This window comes from Lissotriton vulgaris, chromosome 6, assembly GCF_964263255.1.
Source record: "Lissotriton vulgaris chromosome 6, aLisVul1.2, whole genome shotgun sequence".
NCBI lineage: Eukaryota > Metazoa > Chordata > Amphibia > Caudata > Salamandridae > Lissotriton > Lissotriton vulgaris.
In genome coordinates this window covers 1,818,460,234-1,818,479,993 of record NC_141694.1, presented here as the reverse complement: position 1 = coordinate 1,818,479,993, position 19,760 = coordinate 1,818,460,234, and positions in this window count along the sequence as shown.

The following is a 19,760-nucleotide window of genomic DNA, read 5'->3' as shown; positions in this document are numbered from 1 at the left end:
CTCCTCCGGGCTGAAGATCTCCCGGGGTGCACCCTGCTCCCCCCTCAAACGCCCGCACGGGAGCCGGGCACGGGGTTCGGGACCCTTCCCCTTCTCCGGATGCTTCCCGGCTCCCTTTACCATGGTCTGGGCAGAAAGGAAGCTAAATAATAAAGAAAATAGAATAGGGAAGAGAAGAAAAGAAAAGAGTTTAACAAAGTAGTTTAAAATTAACCAAAAGTAGCAGAAAACACAAAAATATAGAGCTAGAAAAATAGAGGGATAGATAATAAGTAAAATAGATCAAAAAAAATGTCAAACAAGCAAAGGATGGCAGAGATTCAGAGGGGATAGAAAAAGCATGCCCAGAACCATAGCAATGAATGAGAAACAAGATGGCCGCGCCCGTTCACGACCGCGTGGGTAAGTACGCGCAAGATTTTCCTTGCGAACACACGCAAAATTGTGCTAGCGAGCCGCACACTTTGCGAGATTACACATCGCACCCGGAAACGGAAATACGTCATGCAAACAAGATGGCTGCGCCCGTTAACGACCGCGAGGGTAACTTTGCGCCGTTGCGCTACAAGCGGCTCGCTAAAATGCACAAAACCTTGCGAACTAGCACGCCGCAAAAAAACAAAATCGCATATTCGCACGAATTCGCGGCATCCGAATTCGATCTCGCTCAAGTTCGTGCCCCGCGAATCCCGGGAAATTGTAGAAAAACGAGTTTTGCAAAACTGAAAGCACTGGGCAGCAGGTGCAAAAGTTCAAACTCATCATTAGTAACCATTCCCTGTAGTTCTTCCTGACAGGGGCCCCTCCAGATTTCAGTTGCTAGTTGCAACAATTGTATGACCCTGCTCTGACCCTCACAGCAGGCTCATAGAATAGCTACATGTAGGCCACAAAAGTCCTGGAAAAAAAATGCACTGCAACAGAAAGCAAATTACTGATAAGGAAGCAGGTGCCAGACTGGAATTTTAAAACAGTGACACATTAATAAACCAACCCCAAATTAATTCATGTCAGTTGAAGCAGGGCAGGTGTGCTTGCTTTTCCCCCCCATATTCTACAGTGATGATGAACCAGAGGGTGGCATTGATGTACCAGAGGGTGGCATGGGTGAAACAGAGGGTGGCAGTGGTGAAACAGAGGGTGCTGGGAACCTGTGATGATGAACCAGACGTAGAAACAACATAGTCGTGACCGTTGCGAGCCGACAAGTAAGTTCGCAATTGCGAATTGATACCAAACCCTCGCGAACTTGCAGAAACCCTTGCGAACACAAAAAAAAATCTGCAAACTTGCGAGAATTCGGGGATTTAGCGGATTGCGAGTTCGCAAATATGCAAATTTGCGAACGCCAGATTCGCAAAATTCGCCCATGCCTAATGCAACATGTGATATACCCAAAAGTACAACTGATAAGGACTTAAAAGGGAAAGTGTTACGATTTCAAAGCCATTGTTGTGGCAAATATTGTCGACGAAAATTCAAATCAAAGAATAAATTCTATACCAAATGTCGTTTTGGATTTCCACGACCAGTAATTTCAAAAGGAAGAGTGAACAATTTTATGTCATCTTTGCGACGTACTGTCACAAGAAGATCACCAAAAAATACCTACAATTTAAGAAGAAGTGAAGAGTCAAAATACATAAGTGACTATAACCCAGTCATATTGTCCATGTGGAATGCTAACATGGATATTCAATATGTTTCAGACAACTCTATTGCTGTGGCTCGATATGTAACGTCTTACATCACCAAATCTGAAAAGATGGAACTAAAGGTTATGTGGGATGACATTTCTCATGAAAAGTGCCTAAGTAAGAAATTGTATACCTACAGTTTGAAGATGTTATCACATCGAGAAATTGGAGCATATGAATGTTGTGATCGATTATCATCAGCGAGTCTTTATGCGAAATCTAGAACAATCATTTGGGTGAGTTTTGGTCTTGCAAGAACACGAAACCGAGTTTTCAAACCTGTTCAAGAAATTGAATATTTAGCAGAGAAAGAACCAAACAGTACAGACATTCTGAAGACAAACATGTTGTATACATACTATCCAAAGAGAAGTAATCTGCTTGAAAACATTTGTCTGGATGAAATACTACAAAACTACACTTTTAAAAGAAATATTACAGAGGATATCGATAAAGGTGTATATGCTGTGATTGGATGCGAAGGATGTCTGGTGAAACAAAGAAAAGGACATTTGATTAATCACCGAAAACTGAGTTGCGAAACTCCTGGCAAAAGAGAATTTTACTATTTATCTCTTTTGCAACTCTTTAAACTATGGCGTACAGAAGAGGAACTACTTGGTGACTTTGACAGTTATGAAGATTCATTCAACGCATCTAAAAATAGTATAGAATGTCCTGTTTTTAGTAATTATCTGCAAATGTTGAACAACAAAATAGAGAAAGAAGCAAAAATTGCAGAGGAGATTGCTAGAGACAGTTCTCAAGATAGTCAAAGTTCTGCTTCGTTGAGTCAAGATCCACTAGGACAACCAATTATCCGAAATGAAGCAGCCACTGCCATGGATGAGGTGGAAGGAGCAATGGAACAAGCTCAAGAGGATGTATTAAACTTAGAAGATTTGGAAAAACAACTTAATCTTGAGTAAAAACAAATATATGATGAAGTGACAGAGCAGATTGAGCATGGTTTTTGTCATGAGAAAAAAGAATGCTTATGTATGTCATTTCAACCTGTCCGACTATATGTGAGTGGAGAAGCTGGAACTGGTAAAGGTTTTCTAATTAAAGGAATTGCCACATATCTACAGCAAAGAACTGAGCCATCACTCTCTTGTGTTGTTACTGCTCCAACTGGGTTGGCAGTACACAACAATAAAGGAATTACTTTACATCATTTATTGATGCTGCCTGTTGAACATGAAAATAAATTACAATACCACAAGCTATCTGGAGAAGCTTGTTGTGAGGTTTCTAGAGTTTCTAGAGTTTCTAGAGTATGATGTGTTATTTGGAGGCAAACACGTTATAGTTTTTATAGATCTACTGCAGCTAACTCCTGTAAAAGCACAACCTGTATTTAAAACTGTTACACATGAAGACACCAGAAAGTGCCTGGGAAGTATTGGAAATGTTAATATATGGTCACATTTCAAATATACTGAACTCATTCAAAATATGCGACAGGCAAAGGATGCTAAATTTGGAAATATTCTTCAAGATATAAAAATTGGAAAACTAAGTGAACCTGCCAAAGAAACTTTACAAACACGATTATTTTCCAATTTGTTTCCAAATGAAAATAATGTGGCAGAGAAAATATATAGTAAAGAGGTAGAAGATAAGTCAGTTATATGCTTGATGCCAACTCTACAAGAATGTTCAATGTTCAACGAAAAAATGTTGAAGTTAGAAAATCAAGAAATTAAGAAACTGGAAGCTAAAGATAGAATAGAGCATGAAGGAAGTACTATTATTTTGTCAGAAAGGTTGAAGTTAAAATTGGATTCTCTACAGAAATCTATATCTAAAACTGCTGGTTTAGAAAAGAATCTGTATGTATGTTTAAATTGTCGGATTATTTTATGAAGAAATTTACATGTGGAAAGAGGTTTTGTGAATGGAGCAATGGGTAATGTTGTTGGTTTTGTGAATTACCCAAATAGAGATGAGATTTAATTTTTAAAAATCAAATTTGATGGAATTGAAGAAGTTCAACAATTCAGTGGTTGTTCAACTCGATTTTTGCTTGTGAAAGACTTATATGTCTGTCGAAAACAATTTCCTATTTGTTTGGCATATGCAGTGACTATTCATAAATCTCAAGGTTTAAGTGTAGATAGTGCTTTGGTAAATATTGGAGGTACTGTGTTCAAAGAGGGTATGGCCTATGTTTCTTTATCTCGAGTTAGAACTTTATCTGGATTGTATCTAATTGATTTAGATGAGACAAAGATTAGTGCAGATCTAAATTGTGTGAAGGAGTATAACAGGTTAAGAAGAGACTATGCTCCAAGTTTACCTCAATATCCTTTAATTGAAAAGTGTGTGGTAGGTCAAAAAATGAGATATGAGTCAAAATATAGTGAAGCAGTAGAGAAACGAAAAGAAAAGATGAACCTGCGATTGGTAGCAAAAAGAAAAAGGTTACTACTGAAGAGATTGTTGGATTTAAATTTGAAAACAGTTCTGGTGTCAACTGCTATGCAAATGTAGTGGTTAATGTTGGTTTTTTTCTTAAAACTTTACAGCAACAGATTGTTGAAAATCGGGACCAAACATTTTGTTGTTCATTAAATTCTGTGTTTGAGAAATGTAGCAGTGATAATAGTGTAATAGCAAATGTTTCTGAACTTCGAAATGTTTTAGACATATGTGCTGGACTAAATCAATTTTCTCAGAATATTCATCAAGATTGTCAGGAATTTATTATGTATATGCTTACAGTTTTACAAGATGAAAGTGTAAATATTGATAGTCTTTTTGGCCTTTCATATAAATGGCAACATAACTGCGACAATTGTTCATTTTCAAGTTTTACTGACATACACACTGAAAGATTTATATACTTATTATTACCAGACTGTAAAGCAGTGTCTTTCAATAATCTAGTTAGAAATGCGCATCAAAACATGGTCTGTTCTCAATGTAATTATCAACATTATTTTTCCGAAGATATGGACAGTATGTCATTTTAATGCTCCAACGATGCAGACCTGATGGAACAAAATCGACAACTTTAATTAAAAATTTCTGGAAGAACTTTTGTAACTGTAGCAATCATCTTCCATGATGGTCCTTCTACAACATCAGGACATTACACAGCTTATTTGAAATCTCCAACAGGCTGGACACACTGAAATGATAGTCAAATTGACTTTTAAAAAAAGTTTGCCTTTCGACTTACCAAATTCTTATCTGGTGTTTTTGCAACCCAAATTTCAGTAAAATTACTTGGCGTAGGAAGATTACTGCTGTTAAGAAAAGATACTCTGTTGTTCAGAAGTATCGTGTGAGTGAGGGTGACCAAATTTGAAAATAAAACGTGTATTTAGCATAGTGATAGTATCAGGTACAGGTTTAAGTAATGTTTGATGTTACAGAACACGTTGGAGTACAATTAAGTAATTTGCAAAATAAGGACTTTACTCATACTATTTGGCCATGCGGAAAAGTATGTCGGAACAAAGTGACTACTTCAGATAAATGTTGTTAGAACATGCTTGTACGGAAGTTTATTGAGAGGTATTTAAAAATAAGTGATATTGTTTTATTACTTTGTGATTGTTGAAGATGTAGCGTCCTTACACAAGAAATTGCGATTTAGAGAAAAACATTTAAGACATGTTTTTTTCAAATATTTACATTATGTATTCAAATGTTGTATGGGTTTTTTAAACACAATCATTTTGATCGTGGGTTTTTTTGCCCGCTGTCATATGATGAGTAGTATTTAACTCACTCTTTATAGTGAAAATCAATATATTCTGAGAACAGCAAAAATAAACCATACAACATATTGTACAAGTTATTTTGTATTTTGTATTCAGAAATATTTATTATAACTGATTTGTTTATTCTCTTCCACAGATATTACATTTATAAGGTAAGTACGACTAATAAAAAAATACTTTTTCATTAGTTTTTTATTTCTGTTTCTCCCTATCCATTCCCTCACTCCCTCTCTCTTACCATTACTCCCTTCATCCCCTCTCTTTATCAGTCCCCTCCTCTCACACTCACTCCCTTTAACTCATCCACATTTCTTCATTTACCTTTCTTTGCTCCTTCCCTGAGTCCCCTTCTGTCACTGTTTCCTTCACTCCCTCTGTGTCTTCACTTTCTCACTCTCCTTGTCTCATGCTCACTCACCTTTATCCACCCTCTATCAACCCTGTTTCCTCATTCCCAATACTTCAATCCATACTTCAGTCCCCTTAGCCTACTCTATTTCTCTTTGTCCGTCCCTTACACTCCTTCCCTATCTCTGCCCCATTCAACTTCTCTCACCCACCCTTCCTCACTCTGTTTCTCTTAGTGTCCTTCCCTTATTTTTTCACTCTCCTTTACTCACTCCCCTACCCTTAGTCCCTTTCTTTTAGACACTGTTTCTCTCACCTTCCATCACTCATCACACTCTCCTATCCTCCCTCACCATACTTTCCTTTCCACAGTCATTCATTCAGTCCCTTCCTTTCCTTCACTCAGTCATCTTAGTCATTGATTTATACACTACACATTCTGTCTCTCTCTCCCTCACTCTTCCTTTCTTTCACTTTCTGTTTCCTGCACTCCTACTTTCTTTTGTTTTATGAAATGTATATTATAACTCTATTTTTTCATTTCTTCCACAGATAGTATGTTTTTAAAAGAAATCTATTATTAGTTTGTTACTATTTGTAAGGTAAGTATGACACACAAAAATACTTTTTCATCACTCTCTTACTTCTCTTTCTCTCTTGGTCATTGATAAATCTATCTCTTATTCGCCTTCCTTAACTCTTTTTACTTTCCTTTAGTTTCCTTTACTTATTCCCATTATTTCCCTTCTTTCTTCTTTATAGTCTTTCTGTCATTATTTATACTGTTTTTTCAGCCTCACTCACCTTGTCTGACTACCTTTTTCTCTCTCTGTCCCTTACTTGTCTTTCCAATCTTCTACTATCACTACTTTTGTCTTGCTTTTTTCCATTACTCCTTTCCCCTCACTCTTATATCCCTTTCCTCACTATCACTGCCCTTTACTCAATCTCATTCCTCTTCTCCCACTTCATGTTCTCTTCTCTGTGCATCACTTCCATTCCTTTTCTTCTTCTCCAATTTCATCAGTACTCCTTATTTTCTTTTCCTCACTTCATCTGTCAATCTTGCTCCCTAATTTCTTTTTCTCATTCCCTTCTGCTACCTCCTTTTCATTTACTCTCTCACTCATATTTTGAATATTTTATTCTCCCTCTCTTGTTGTCTGTTACTCAGTCTGACTTCTCTTCCTGTCTGTATCTCATCTCTTTTCTCTTTTCATCTCTCTTTCCATTACTCTCCTTCACACTCTTTCACTCATTTAATTCATATGGGGCAGATTCAGAAGCCCATTTTGCCTCTTTTATACCGCCTGTGCGTCACTTTTCTTACGCAGTGGCAGGGCAAAAGAAGCGCCATAGTGCAGGGAGATGCATCACGTTGTAAAACCCTGCAGCACATGAAACCAGTGTCAGGTTTCATGTGGGCATTTCCACGCAGGGGTGGGCGTTCAGTCGCAAGAAGCCCCTTGAAAAGTGATTCAGTGAAATCTACAAGATTTCACTGAGTCACTTCACCAATGCTGATGTGTCAAAACATTGCAACTGTTGAAACAGGTGTAAAGGTTGACGTACCACGTTACAGATAGAGCAAGTTGGAAAAGTGCTGGAGTTGCGTCCTGCATGGAACACAATTTCAACACTGTGCCAACTTTCAGTCCTACATGTGACACGCATCTGTTTATTCCTTCGCCATGGTGCACCGCATTGCAAATGCGGTGCTTCATGACTGGTGCAAGGATTAACTTGTGTGTCGCATCTTTCCTGGCGCATCTCTGCTATTTTGCAGAGATGTGTTGGGTAACATAAATCTGTCCCTCTGTTCCATTCCCTCTTTACGCTTTCCTAAGTCCCTTCATTCCCTTATTCAATTTTTAATCACTTATTTCCCACTTCTCCCTTCCCTCATCATCTTTCCATTTCTTTTACCTTCACTCCCCTTACCCTACTCTATGTATCTCTCTTTGTCCCTTGCTCTCCTTCCATATGTCCATCCTCACTAATCTTCTGTCACTCCTCCACCTTTACTTTCTTTTCCATACTGCTCTTCCCATAATTTTTACTTTCCCTTAACTCACTACCCTACCTTTAGACACCTTGGGGCAGATTTACAAGCCCTTTACGCCTCTTTTGCACCGCCGTTGCGTCACTTTTGTGACGCAGCAGCGGTGAAAAAGATGCACCATGGTGCGGGCTATTTACAACGTGATGCATCTGGGAGATGCGTCACGTTGTAAAGCCCTGCAACTTAAGGAGGCGTTCCAGTGTGGGGGGCGTTCCTGTGCACGAACGCCTGCTGAAAGTGGCTGAGTGAAATCTACAAGATTTCACTCAATCACTTTTAGGCCAATGCTATGTCAAAACCCTGTGCCTGCTTGAAGCAGGCGTAAGGCTTGAAGCAGCATTTGTTGAATGGGCCCCCCAGGAGCATTGCTGGAGCTGCATCGCGCATTCAACGCAACTCCAGCAATGCAACACCATTACGGCACAGATGCGTCACGCATGAGTGCTGTTTTTGCCCCATGGTGCGCCACATTGTAAATGTGGCACATCAGTGGTGGCGCATGGGTTGTTTTGCTTGCCGAAGGTTACTTGGCGCATCCCTGCTGATTTGCAGAGATGCGCCATGTAACGTACATCAGCCCCCTTGTTTCAGTCACTCTTTTACTTCACTTCCTTCAGTCACTATACTTTCTTTACCTCACTCATTTGCTCAGTCCCTTACTCCATTTTTGTCATTCATTTCATTTAGTCATTTATACACTACATATTCATTCAAAAGAAAGATGACACAGTGCGTAAGAAATAGAGCTCTTTTTGGAAAAATGAGTTCGTTCTGAAAATAACTGTTTTTTGTTTTGTTATTTTGTATTTTTTTTCAAAGTTTTATATATATATTTTTTTTTAAACGCAAACTGAAATCCTGAAATTCAAAAGTGTTCAACAAAAAACTGAAATAAAAAAAAAATATCACTTTCTCGTGCACGCATGCTCCATGATGCGCTTTTCAACAAGCAGAAGGCTCTGTTTTGAGTACACGAGAATTTCAAAGCACTTGTTGCACCTCATGTGCACCTTCTTTAAATAAGGCCTCAGGTCCAGTTCGGCAAATGAGGGAGATGGAGGTATTGCCGAAGAAGTGCTGGCCACAGCTGGTGGCAGTTGTGTGGCCAGGTCTCTGGTGGATGCCTTTGCAAACTGTGGAGGATGAACTTGCCTCTCATGCCTAATCATGGTGTGGATGGAGAAGGAATATTTTTTGGGAGGGTTTCCCCTTGAAAGAACTCTGTCACAAAGGTCGCATGTGACCTTCGGCGCATTCATCTTTTTTTGACCCTCTGGATAGAAAAACCATTGCCAAATGAAGGATTCTTTGATTTGCCGATGAGGAACACGAAGTTGGTCATCAGATTCTGCTGAAGATGAATCTTGTCTGGTAGCCATTTTAAGTTCTTGTCAGTGAAGCTGGAGAGGGTCCTTCTTCCACAATACTGAAACAGATAGTGAGGGAAATGGGTGGGGTGCCTGAAGATTCTAGAACTGAAACTACTATAAACCAATGAACAGTGTTGTTTTTGTGTCATATGACTCAACGTGCGCGCTCGGGTGCGCGCACGTCGCTTATAGCGTTTTACCCGATTTACATGAAAGTTTCGAAACGTGAGAAGGAGGCAAGGTAGACACTCCCTGACACACTGGGTTTCTCAGGGGGTCCATTAAGGACCCCCAAGGCCCAAAAGAAACTTTATTTTTTTTCAAAAAAGTTGCTGGGTGCGCGCACTTGATCGCGCACCACGTTTTAAAATGGTGTTTTACCAGATTTACATAAAAGTTTCAAAACGTGAGAAGGAGGCAAGGCAGACACTTCCTGATCCCCTAGGTTTTCTCATTTCTCAGGGGTTCATTAAGGACCCCCAAGGCCCAAAAAAACCTTTATTTTTTTTCTAAAAAGTTGCAGGGTGCGGGCATACGATCGCGCACCCCGTCTCAAAATGGTGTTTTACCATATTTACATGAAAGTTTCAAAACGTGAGAAGGAGGCAAGGTAGACACTCCCTGACCCCTAGGTTTTCTCAGGGGGTCCATTAAGGACCCCCAAGGCCAAAAAACCTTTATTTTTTTTCTAAAATGTTACGGGGTGCGTGCACCCGATCGCGCAACCCGTCTCAAAATGGTGTTCAACCTGATTTACATAAAAGTTTCAAAACGTGAGAAGGAGGCATGGTAGACACTTCCTGACCCCCTAGAGCTTCTCAGGGGTCCCTAAGTAACCCTGACAAGCACAAAAAAACACATTTAAAAAAAAAATATCGCGAGGAGCGCGCACCCGGTAAAAAAAAAAATTATTAGCAATATTTCATTACTATGTAAGGAAACACCTGAATATAATACATTTTTCATTATCATTTTAAGCAAAAAGTACACCATAGTTTCATTAAGCCCTTTGCGGCTGCAGCAATTCCGCCGCAGCTCTATGGGGTGGGGCGGCCGCGTGGCGATCCTGTACTTATGACGGAACCGCTCTGTCATGGCGCTCAGGTGGGCTGTGCTGGTGACGGAGCAGTTCCGTCATGGCCTCGCCCGTTCTTCAGAACGTCAGTGCAGCTGCAAAATCAGCACCGCACAGGCGTGCTGGGGGGGCCATGACGGAACCGCTCCGTCACCAGCGCAGCCCACCTGAGGGCTATGACGGACCGGTTCCGTCATAAACGTGTGAGAGCGATGCTTAAATAATAAGATCGGTCATCTCTTCGGGAAAGGAGAGACCATTTCCAGGGGGTGGTAAATGGTGTGCAGCCGAGTGGTGGGAAAGCCGGCAAAGGAGAATTCGGCGCAAAAGTATTCAAAGGACGGGGGTCTTGGAGCTGGACAAGTGAGATGTCGAGTTCATCCTCAAAGATAAGGGCAAGGCCCCCTCCTATTTGATTGATTTTATCTTTCTTAATGATAGAATAGCCTGGTGAGATGAGCAAGTCGAGGATAGGAGTGGAGTGGGTGGTGAGCCAAGTTTCAGTTAGGAATGCAATGTCTATGTTTTCACTGAGAATGGTTTCCACAATCTCAGTTGCGTGGCAGGAGGCGGATTTGCAATTGATCAACATGCAGCAGAGGGGAAAGGAGACAGGTAATGGGGTGGGGGCATGGGGGATAGGTCTAAGTAGTTGGGGAGGTTATGTTATGTTATGTAAGACTCATGTATTATGCGCACAGATGCTCCAGCAAACTAGCGTCCCGGCGCCCGACAAGGTAGCAACACAACACAACAGGACAGAACGGGGCAAACGGAAGGAACTAAGGAAACAAGAACGTTTTTACAGCTCGACTAAAAGAGAGCAAATCCCTGAGGGCACGAATCTCAAGGGGAAGGGAATTCAACAACACTGCGGCGCATACTTGAAATGAGTGGCCGCTAGCCCGGCAGCGCTTAAAACGAGGGACGACAAAAAGTTCTAGGTCCGAAGATCTTAAGGCACGGACTGGGACATAGCGGGACAAAAGGTTGAAAAGAATCAAGGCAGGGGATCCCTTGAGAATCTTGTAGGCTACACAGAGGACCTTGAACTGGATCCTTCGCGCAATCGGAAGCCAATGCTGCGTGCGCAAGGTATTAGTTGTGGGACAGCATCTAGGTAGGCCCACAACAGCTCTCGCCGCTGCATTCTGAACGCGCTGCAGGCGGGTGATTTAGGCCTGATTTAATCCCACTAAAAGGGAGCTGGCATAATCGAGCCGAGAAATCACTGTTGCCTGAATCACAAGTTGCCTGGTGGAAGCATCAAAGAATTTTAATACGGGCTGCAATCCATGCAAGATGCCAAAGCAGCAGGCCGCCGTGCGCTTAGTATGGCAGACAAAGGTGAGAGTTGGGTCAAGCCACACCCCAAGGTTTTTTAACTTAGCAACCGGAGTTGGCGTAGGACCCAAATCCGACGGCCACCACCTGTCTCCCCAGAGTTCCGTATGCTTGCCAAAGATCATTATCTCCGTCTTGCTTGCGTTCAGCTGGAGACAGTTGGAAGTCATCCAGCTGGCGACCGCCCGAAGTCCGTTCTGGAATCTAGGGGCATCCACATCCGCATCCCCGCTGATCGTAACCGCTAACTGAGTGTCGTCGGCATATGACACCATGGTCATACCCCAATGCCTGACAACCTCAGCCAGCGGTCTCACGTATAGGTTGAATAACGTGGGACTCAGCGAGGAGCCCTGGGGGACCCCCAGATCCAGGGCATGAAATTTGGACTGATGGGGCGGGACGGCCACGCAAAAGGAACGGTTGGCAAGGAAAGAACGGAACCACTGGAGTGCAGGGCCAGTAACGCCAGCTTCCTCCAGGCGTAGCAGAAGGATCGGGTGGGACACAGTGTCAAAGGCGGCGCTCAGATCTAATAGCACCAGCGCCCCCGTTTGACCCGCATCAAGCACGGAGCACAAATGCTCCACCATATAGAATAGAGCTGTCTCCGTGCTATACCCTGCACGAAATCCATTCTGCGTGCTGTCTAAGATGTTAGCCTGTAGAAGATGGTCCGAGAGGACAGAGTTGACATGCTCCTCCGCAACTTTGGCAGGCCACGGGAGAAGTGAGATTGGGTGGTAGGTTTAGGTGATGTCAGGTGAGGGGAGAGTCTGTTCGTTCCTAAGAGAACTGGGATAGAAGATTGACCGATATGGGGGGTAGTGGGCAAGGTTGAAGAGGAAGAGACAGCGCAGTTCCTGAGGTTGTAGGGCAAGTATCAAGTTGAGGGGGGGAGGCCGTGTTGGTATTGTAGGGTGGAATGTTTAAGGAGGGTTCTGCGTGTTTGGAACGGGTATCGTAGTTACAGGGGTGGGGAGGAGTGTCAGTGTTGGTAACAATAAAAGGTGGTCTATTTGTAGGTGGATTGAGATGTCGATGTGCAACGGTAAGGTGCATTGTGAGGCGGTTGATGTGTGTTCAAGTTCTGAGGGATGGGCTTTTAGAAGGAGTGAGATGTCGCTTCTGAGTGAGGAGAGTTCTAAAACGAGGGATAAAAGGAGAAGTTCAACTTTAAGGAGTGTTTGAGAAGGAATAGAGGAGTGAAGTGCATCAGTTATTTTAAGGAGATCAGTAGGGTTAGAGTTAACAAGGGGGGATAGCCGGGGATGGAAGGGGGGAAAGCCTGGAGGAGAGGGAGGGGAGTTGTAATGAAGGGGAGGAACATTTTTGGTAGGGGGTGTACAGGAGGTAGACGTAGGAGAGGCATTCCATTTAAGAGGCCAGGTAGGTTAATGAGGTAAAAAGCCAGTAAGGGTTGGTGTACCTAATGTATTATGGATTGTTAGAGGGAACAAGGGAGAGTGAAAGGGGGGTATCAGTGGAGGATAAAGGGGAGCTGATGGGGAGGTGTGTCAGATGGTTAAGCAAGGGGGGAGAGGATGAAGAGCATCAGAGGGTGAGGTGGTGTGGGAGTGAGAGTCAGAGGGAGGGAGGAGGATAGGAGAGAGAGAATTATTAGAATGAGGGATATCAGGGGGTAAGTAGGTGAGGCTGGAGGATTCACTGAGGCGTTGAATAGGGTGGTGGATGAGAAGGATTATTCAAGAGGTGGTCAAAAGGAGGGGAGTGTGTAGCCGAGCATCGGGAATTCAGGGTTAAAGAAGGAGCCTGAGTAGGCATGCGGGTATCAGGGGAATTAGGCAGTTTAGGGGAATCATGAGGGGGTGGGAGAGTCACATGTTGAGGGAGATGAAAGGGGGACAAGTACATTGGAGGACTGGGAGACAATAGGAGACAGGGAGATATTAGCAGATAGGGAGACAAGGGTGTCGTAGCAAGTTATAATGTTGATGAGGGTGGTAAGTAGAGATTGAGAATAATCAGCTTGATTGGGGAAGAAGAGTATGGAATGGTGAGAGGGGATAGAGGTGTAAGAAGGGGAAGGGAATCATTATTTGTAGAAGTGATGGAGGCAGGGGAGCTCAAATGCTGTTGGGAAAGGGTAACAATGTTGGGTGTAAAAGAGGAGGAGGGTGAGTCAGGGGGAGGAGATAGAGGGGTAGGAGAGACGATGGGGGATGGAGGAACTGAGAGTTGGGGTAAGTCCAAGAGAGAAGACAGGGGGGCCAGGGACAATATGGGGGTATTTGGGTCGAGGGGTTGAAGGGGTGAGAGAGAAGGGTTCTAGGATTGTGTGAGGGATTAGGATAGAGAGCTGAAGTGGAAGTCAAAGATGTGGAGGTGGTTTTCAGAAGCTTGGATGAGAATGTTTCTAGATTTGAAGATGGAGATATCAATTTCTCCAAGAAAGGAAGGAAAGGGAGTGGTGGAAAGTTTCAGACCGTATGGGATATTACGGGAATTAGTGATAGGGAGGTGTCGGAGAAAAAGACTTTTCCATTTAGAAGTGCGTTTGGTAAAGAAGATGTAGTTGGTGATAATGGAGGAGTTAAGGTAATTATGGAGATAAGTATAACACTCAAAATCAAACACAATCAAATCAAACACAATTTCCCATCTGGTCATTTTAGTCATTAACGCCAGTTGGAATAAAATATATTATTATGCCATTTAAGGAGGCAACAGTTTGGGGAGGTCTGGTGTACAGCCCCCTCTTTCGGAGTTCACAATTCTTACTTATATTTTCTATAATATGGTCAGAAGTAAGACCGCAAGCCGTTGTGGTGGGAGATCCCCGAGTTTAGGTAACAGTCACATCTGGGTAGCTGACAATCTCATTGAATACATTGTGCCGGTTCCACATAAGGCACTTGTTGGCACAACTTGCTCCAGTTAGGTAATAGGGCTATTACAGAGCACTTTCAGCATGGATGGGAGGGCGAGTGCGCCGGGTAGCTTCTCACCCTGTGGAGGAGCACTGATAGTTAACAACATAGGGGGATGCACAAGAAGGGAGGTTCAGTGACTGGATGAATCCCAGGAGGGGGTAGGATCCATGTGTGCAGAGGATAGGCAGAAAAGGAGGACTGACCTGCCGGTAGTCCTGGACACTACTGCCCTAACCTGCAACATATGGACTGAGTAGAACCTTGGGAGGCTGCCTGTGTTCAGGCACCCTAGTGGGCCGGTGCAATATTATGCGGTGCCCAGGGTTACAAGTAATGCAACTGTTTGCTGCAGCACGTTGGGGCCCGCCGGCATAATGTGTGCAGCTGAGTCGAGAGCATGGCGAGCTGAGTCGCCCAAGCTCAAATGCAGGTGTAATTTTATGCCTGATTTTAATTTTCCTTCGACATATTGTTGCTGCTAAAGTGTACTGACAAAACTGAAGTTCAAATGTAATGTCATGCCTGATTTACCTAATGCCTTTGACTGGTTGATGCGGCTAAAAGTGTGATGCTATGAATAATTGTATATATCCAAACAGTATGGTTTTCTCCTATTGGACTGTGATGAATTACCTGGTTTGATGTGAATAAAAGGCTATCCCCTGAAAAACATGCTCTGACTCAGGGAGGTATTGGGCATAGCGGGGTAGCAAATGTTTGAAATGGAGAAAGCTGTATGTCACGTTGGGTGCATACTATTAACAGGCCCCCCGTGCCTAGGGGAGGGGCGCCCTTAGTTGTGCCATGTGACTGAGCTCCCTCTCGCTGGTCTAAGAAGGGGTGGAGCGAATAAGGAGGGCCCAGTAAAGTCATCAGGTTGCGCAGGAATGCAGGGGAGAGTTACTTAGGCTGTGCCTTTCAGTTGTGGACATATTTGTCCCCTCTGACCTCCAGCAAGCAAAAGAGGCACTTTGTTGACCACCGACCCATCCGTCAGAACTACGAGCCTTCGCGGAGCACTGACAGTGGCCGAGCACTGACAGTTAACAACATAGGGGGATGCACAACACGGGAGATTCAGCAACTGGATTGAATGCAGGAGAGGGATAGGATCCATGTGTTTAGAGGGTAGGCAGAAAAGGAGGACAGACCTGCCAGGGGTCCTGGACATTACTGCCCTAACCAACAATGTATGGAATGAGTAGAACCTTAGGTAGGCTGCCTGTGTACAGGCACCTCAGTGGGCTGGTGCATTATACGGTGCCCTGGGTTGAAAGTAATGCAACTGTTTACTGTAGAACGGTGGTGCCTGCCGACATGATGTGCGCAGCTGAGTGGAGAGCTTGGCGGGCTGAGTCGGTCAAGTTCAATTTTAAGGCCCAAGCTCAAGCCGTGTTTCATTTTTCTTACTGCCTTTAACATGTTGTTGTTGTAAACTGAACGGCCAAAAATGAAATTCAAGTGTAATGTCATGCCTGATTTACTTAATGCCTTTGCCAGGTTGATGCAGCTAAAGTTGGATGCTGTGAATAAGTGTATATATCCAAACAGGATGGTTTTCTCCTATTGGACAGTGAGGATTTAAATGTTTTGATGTGAATAAAAGGCTATGCCCTGAATATATGCTCTGACTCTGGGAATTATTGGGCATAGCGGGGAGAAAATGTTTGAAATGGAGAAGGATGAATGTCAGAATGTGCGCATACTATGACTGTTGGTAGCACTGCCACAATAAAAGGCCATTTTATTATTGTTAGCTATATTGATGCTGTTGCTTTGCTGCTTTTCTCCAGCAAGTACATATATTTTTAAGTGCATTACATCCTTTATCACTAGTTTCAAATCTCCAGTTACAACTGACTTTTAGCTGTCCTAATTATACCTAAACTAACAATCTGTAGCCACCTACCAGTGCACAACAAACAGAGAACAATGAGCGAGCAGTCATAATTTTGCATTATAATTGACAAAAACCTGTAACAACTATAAAACTGACATATCTGAGAAAGAAAAACACAGTTTTTGGAAACCTGAACTTGTCTCAGCTTTATATTAATCATAAAACATACCAACTTTTAGGAGAAGTATACTTTTGATTGAATTGAAAAATTAGTACTTACAAGTGAGGCTGAGTCCACAGGTGTGAGCCTTGCCATGCAGTAACAACATGCCCTATGCCACACATACAGCACTGGCACCTCTGTACCTCTCTGCACTGCCAGACCTCTTATGAATGACGAGGCACACAATCACCTACTCATGAAACTAACAGCTGTCACTGAATGCAAGTGGGCACATAATGTTATGTAGGCAATGACTAACTACCCATCTCATGCACTCAAAGTTCAGAACCATCCATCATCCCTACACAAATTACCATGACCAGGTCAGGACAAGTATGCTAGCGTGACGGTGGTGCCAGGAGCCCACAAAACAAAGAGAGCTGTTAATACAGGCAGAGTGAGTAACAGGTATACAGACCTGAACTCAGTTTTTCTTAAGGGAGCTTTACAAGTATTAATAATGTGCACTAGGAGCTATGCATATAGAGGAGTACATTCACTGAATGATGTACCATTCACTGCAAAATATATTAGCTTCACAGGGCAGTTAGTAATGGTTAATGAAGCAATATGACAGTTCGCTCGTCTGAACGCTTGTACCCTTTTAAATTTGGTCAGTGGCGCATGAAGGGTTAAGTGCATGTTGACAATCACAGGGCACTGCCCACCTATTATAGGCTACATTACAGATTTGGTGCACTGACCCATACTGTCCTGCGTTAGCTACCTAAGTCTGTCAGCCAGAAGCAGATCAGGTCAGTGCACCATTGTAGTGTAGTTCCTATTTTCCCAATAGGCCCTGCGCATTGGAATAACATAAACAGTAGTATCGACGTAGAAGTGCGGATCTTCCAGGCCTCTACTGACTATGCTAAACTTAATTGGGTTTGTTACCAAATAGCTCAGAGGTCACTGGAAACTTTCTTCTCTGAATAGGAAGTGATCAGTTTCCTTGGTACAGACAAGAAGGGATTCAGTTTTCCAACAACCGTGCAACATGACAACTTTGCTCCTCAGATAAGAGTCAATATCTAGGGTCGTGTGAAACAATAGGCAGTTATTTTACTCAGTCAGTGGTTGTGCAGATTACTTTCACAATATGCAGAGGATAGAGAGACAGGCGTTTTCAATAAAAGGTAACATTTATTGAACAGTCTTTCTTCTCATACGAGAGAAATGAATTGCCACAATTGCAAGACTTGTTATTATAAAAAGTACGTACAGTAAAAGGAGTATTGCGAAATAATACTGTAAAAGCATTGATATGGTTTCTTAGCCATACAATGGTTTAAAATGAATAAAACATATATACATTCACATATACATTAGGCTAAAATACTCAACTGGTGCTTCTAACTACGCCTACCCCAGTGTACCTGACCTAAGCCTAATACTTGGGAGGGGAGTAAGTAAGTAACTTTAGTTAAGTTGGTTTTGCCAAGGTTTGTTTCAAGAATTCTCTCTAAGGGTTTAGTCAACACCATACCTCTGGAATTGAATGATGGAGGTCTGGTATCTCCTTCAGGGAACTCGATATCCCAGTCACTCGCAAGAGTAGGCTGGAAACGCTGGAGCTGGATTTCTCTGCATGAGAAAAGACAGCGTCTCTCTCAGCGCGTCGAGGAAGAGGAGGGGCAGCGTCCGTGGGCAGCTTGCATCTCCTGGGCTATTGCAGGGGACGGCTGCTCAGCTCCTAAGTTCACCACACCATCATTCGCTTGTTAGCAGTGACAGCAGTAGTGATAGCAGCGATGCTATCATCAGCATAACAGCAGCAACTTCAGCGTTTGCTTAAGGCAATGTTGGTAATATTTATACCTGGAAGGTGCCTTGTTTGACGTAATTTTTTGGACATAAGACGTCAATAAAGATGTCACTAGGAAGTGATCGTCTATCAGTGCTCATTAGAGTTCTATTACAAATCAAAACGTAGCAAGCGGGGCTTTCCCAGGTTGCTGAGTTTTTATCTTGTTGAAGAACTCGGAGTGTTAATCTAGGAATCTTAGATAGTAACTTCTGCTATGTCATTGCACTAATTAGCTGCAAAGGAAGTTGCAGAGGAAGCGATTCTGAAATGTGGCTCTGTTCGTGTAGGGCCAGAGACGAGTTTCTGAATATTGCATTTGATCGGTTATGCCAATATAGGGGTATTAGGGGATTATAACCGTATAGGGGCATAAGGTCACAGTATCGATCAGGGTCCTAGATTAGAATGCAACACCCACTCCACAAATTCATGTCCATCAAATTACTAAAACTAGAGCAATAAGATGCATGTGTAACATTGCCCACCCCAAAATACATATATGCACTTGAAATAGGCGTATTTGTAATACGTGAAAACATAGGTACTGTACTTTTATGAAGCATAGAAATCATTCAAAATTATAGCATATGAAATCAATGAACGATTTTGCAAAAAGAATTACACATGAAATATCTCTGAATACAGAAAAGAAGGGCGAGATTATTTCATCACATATAAATGCACTGCAGTAAAATGTGCTAGAGGCTTGTTTTGTCTCTAGATTTATCTAAAAATAGAAGTAGAAGCTTCTGTTCTTCATGAATAGGTCTACTTTAAGCAAAGAATTTTTCGTGCCAGAAAAAAGGTGAATATTAAAAAGTGTTCAATTCAAAAGAATTATTGCTTGAACGGGGAAAATAGAGTTCCAACGCTTTTAGCAGTTTTTGTTGTTCAAAACTGAAGGCCGAATTCAGAGTTCATGGGAATGTTTCTGTTTGGGTGAGAACATCATATCAGACAGGCTCCCAAAGAATTGGTCTACAAAATCAGGTGACAGTACGACCAAATTCGATAGTGCTGTAACTTGGCAGGTGTGAGAATGATTGCTGTCATCAAAGGCTGGATCAGCAATGTTCACAGAAGGTCGTACCTGGGTGATGTTGCTTTTGTCACTCGCTCCACTGTTACCACCTAGTCGTAGTACAGGAGTCTCAACGAATTCCGTCATCAGGATTGGTAGCCTCTGGGGACAACACAATTTGTGAGCTGTTATCGGACTGAGCAAAGTATCGATATCCATTGGTACTGCTGATGGAAGTGCAAGACAGGTGTCCAACACGCACTCATCTCCGCAAAGCATACATCGAAGTACAGGTAAAATGCAGTTTTGCCATATAGGTCTGAATGAAAGGAACTAGGTCATGTT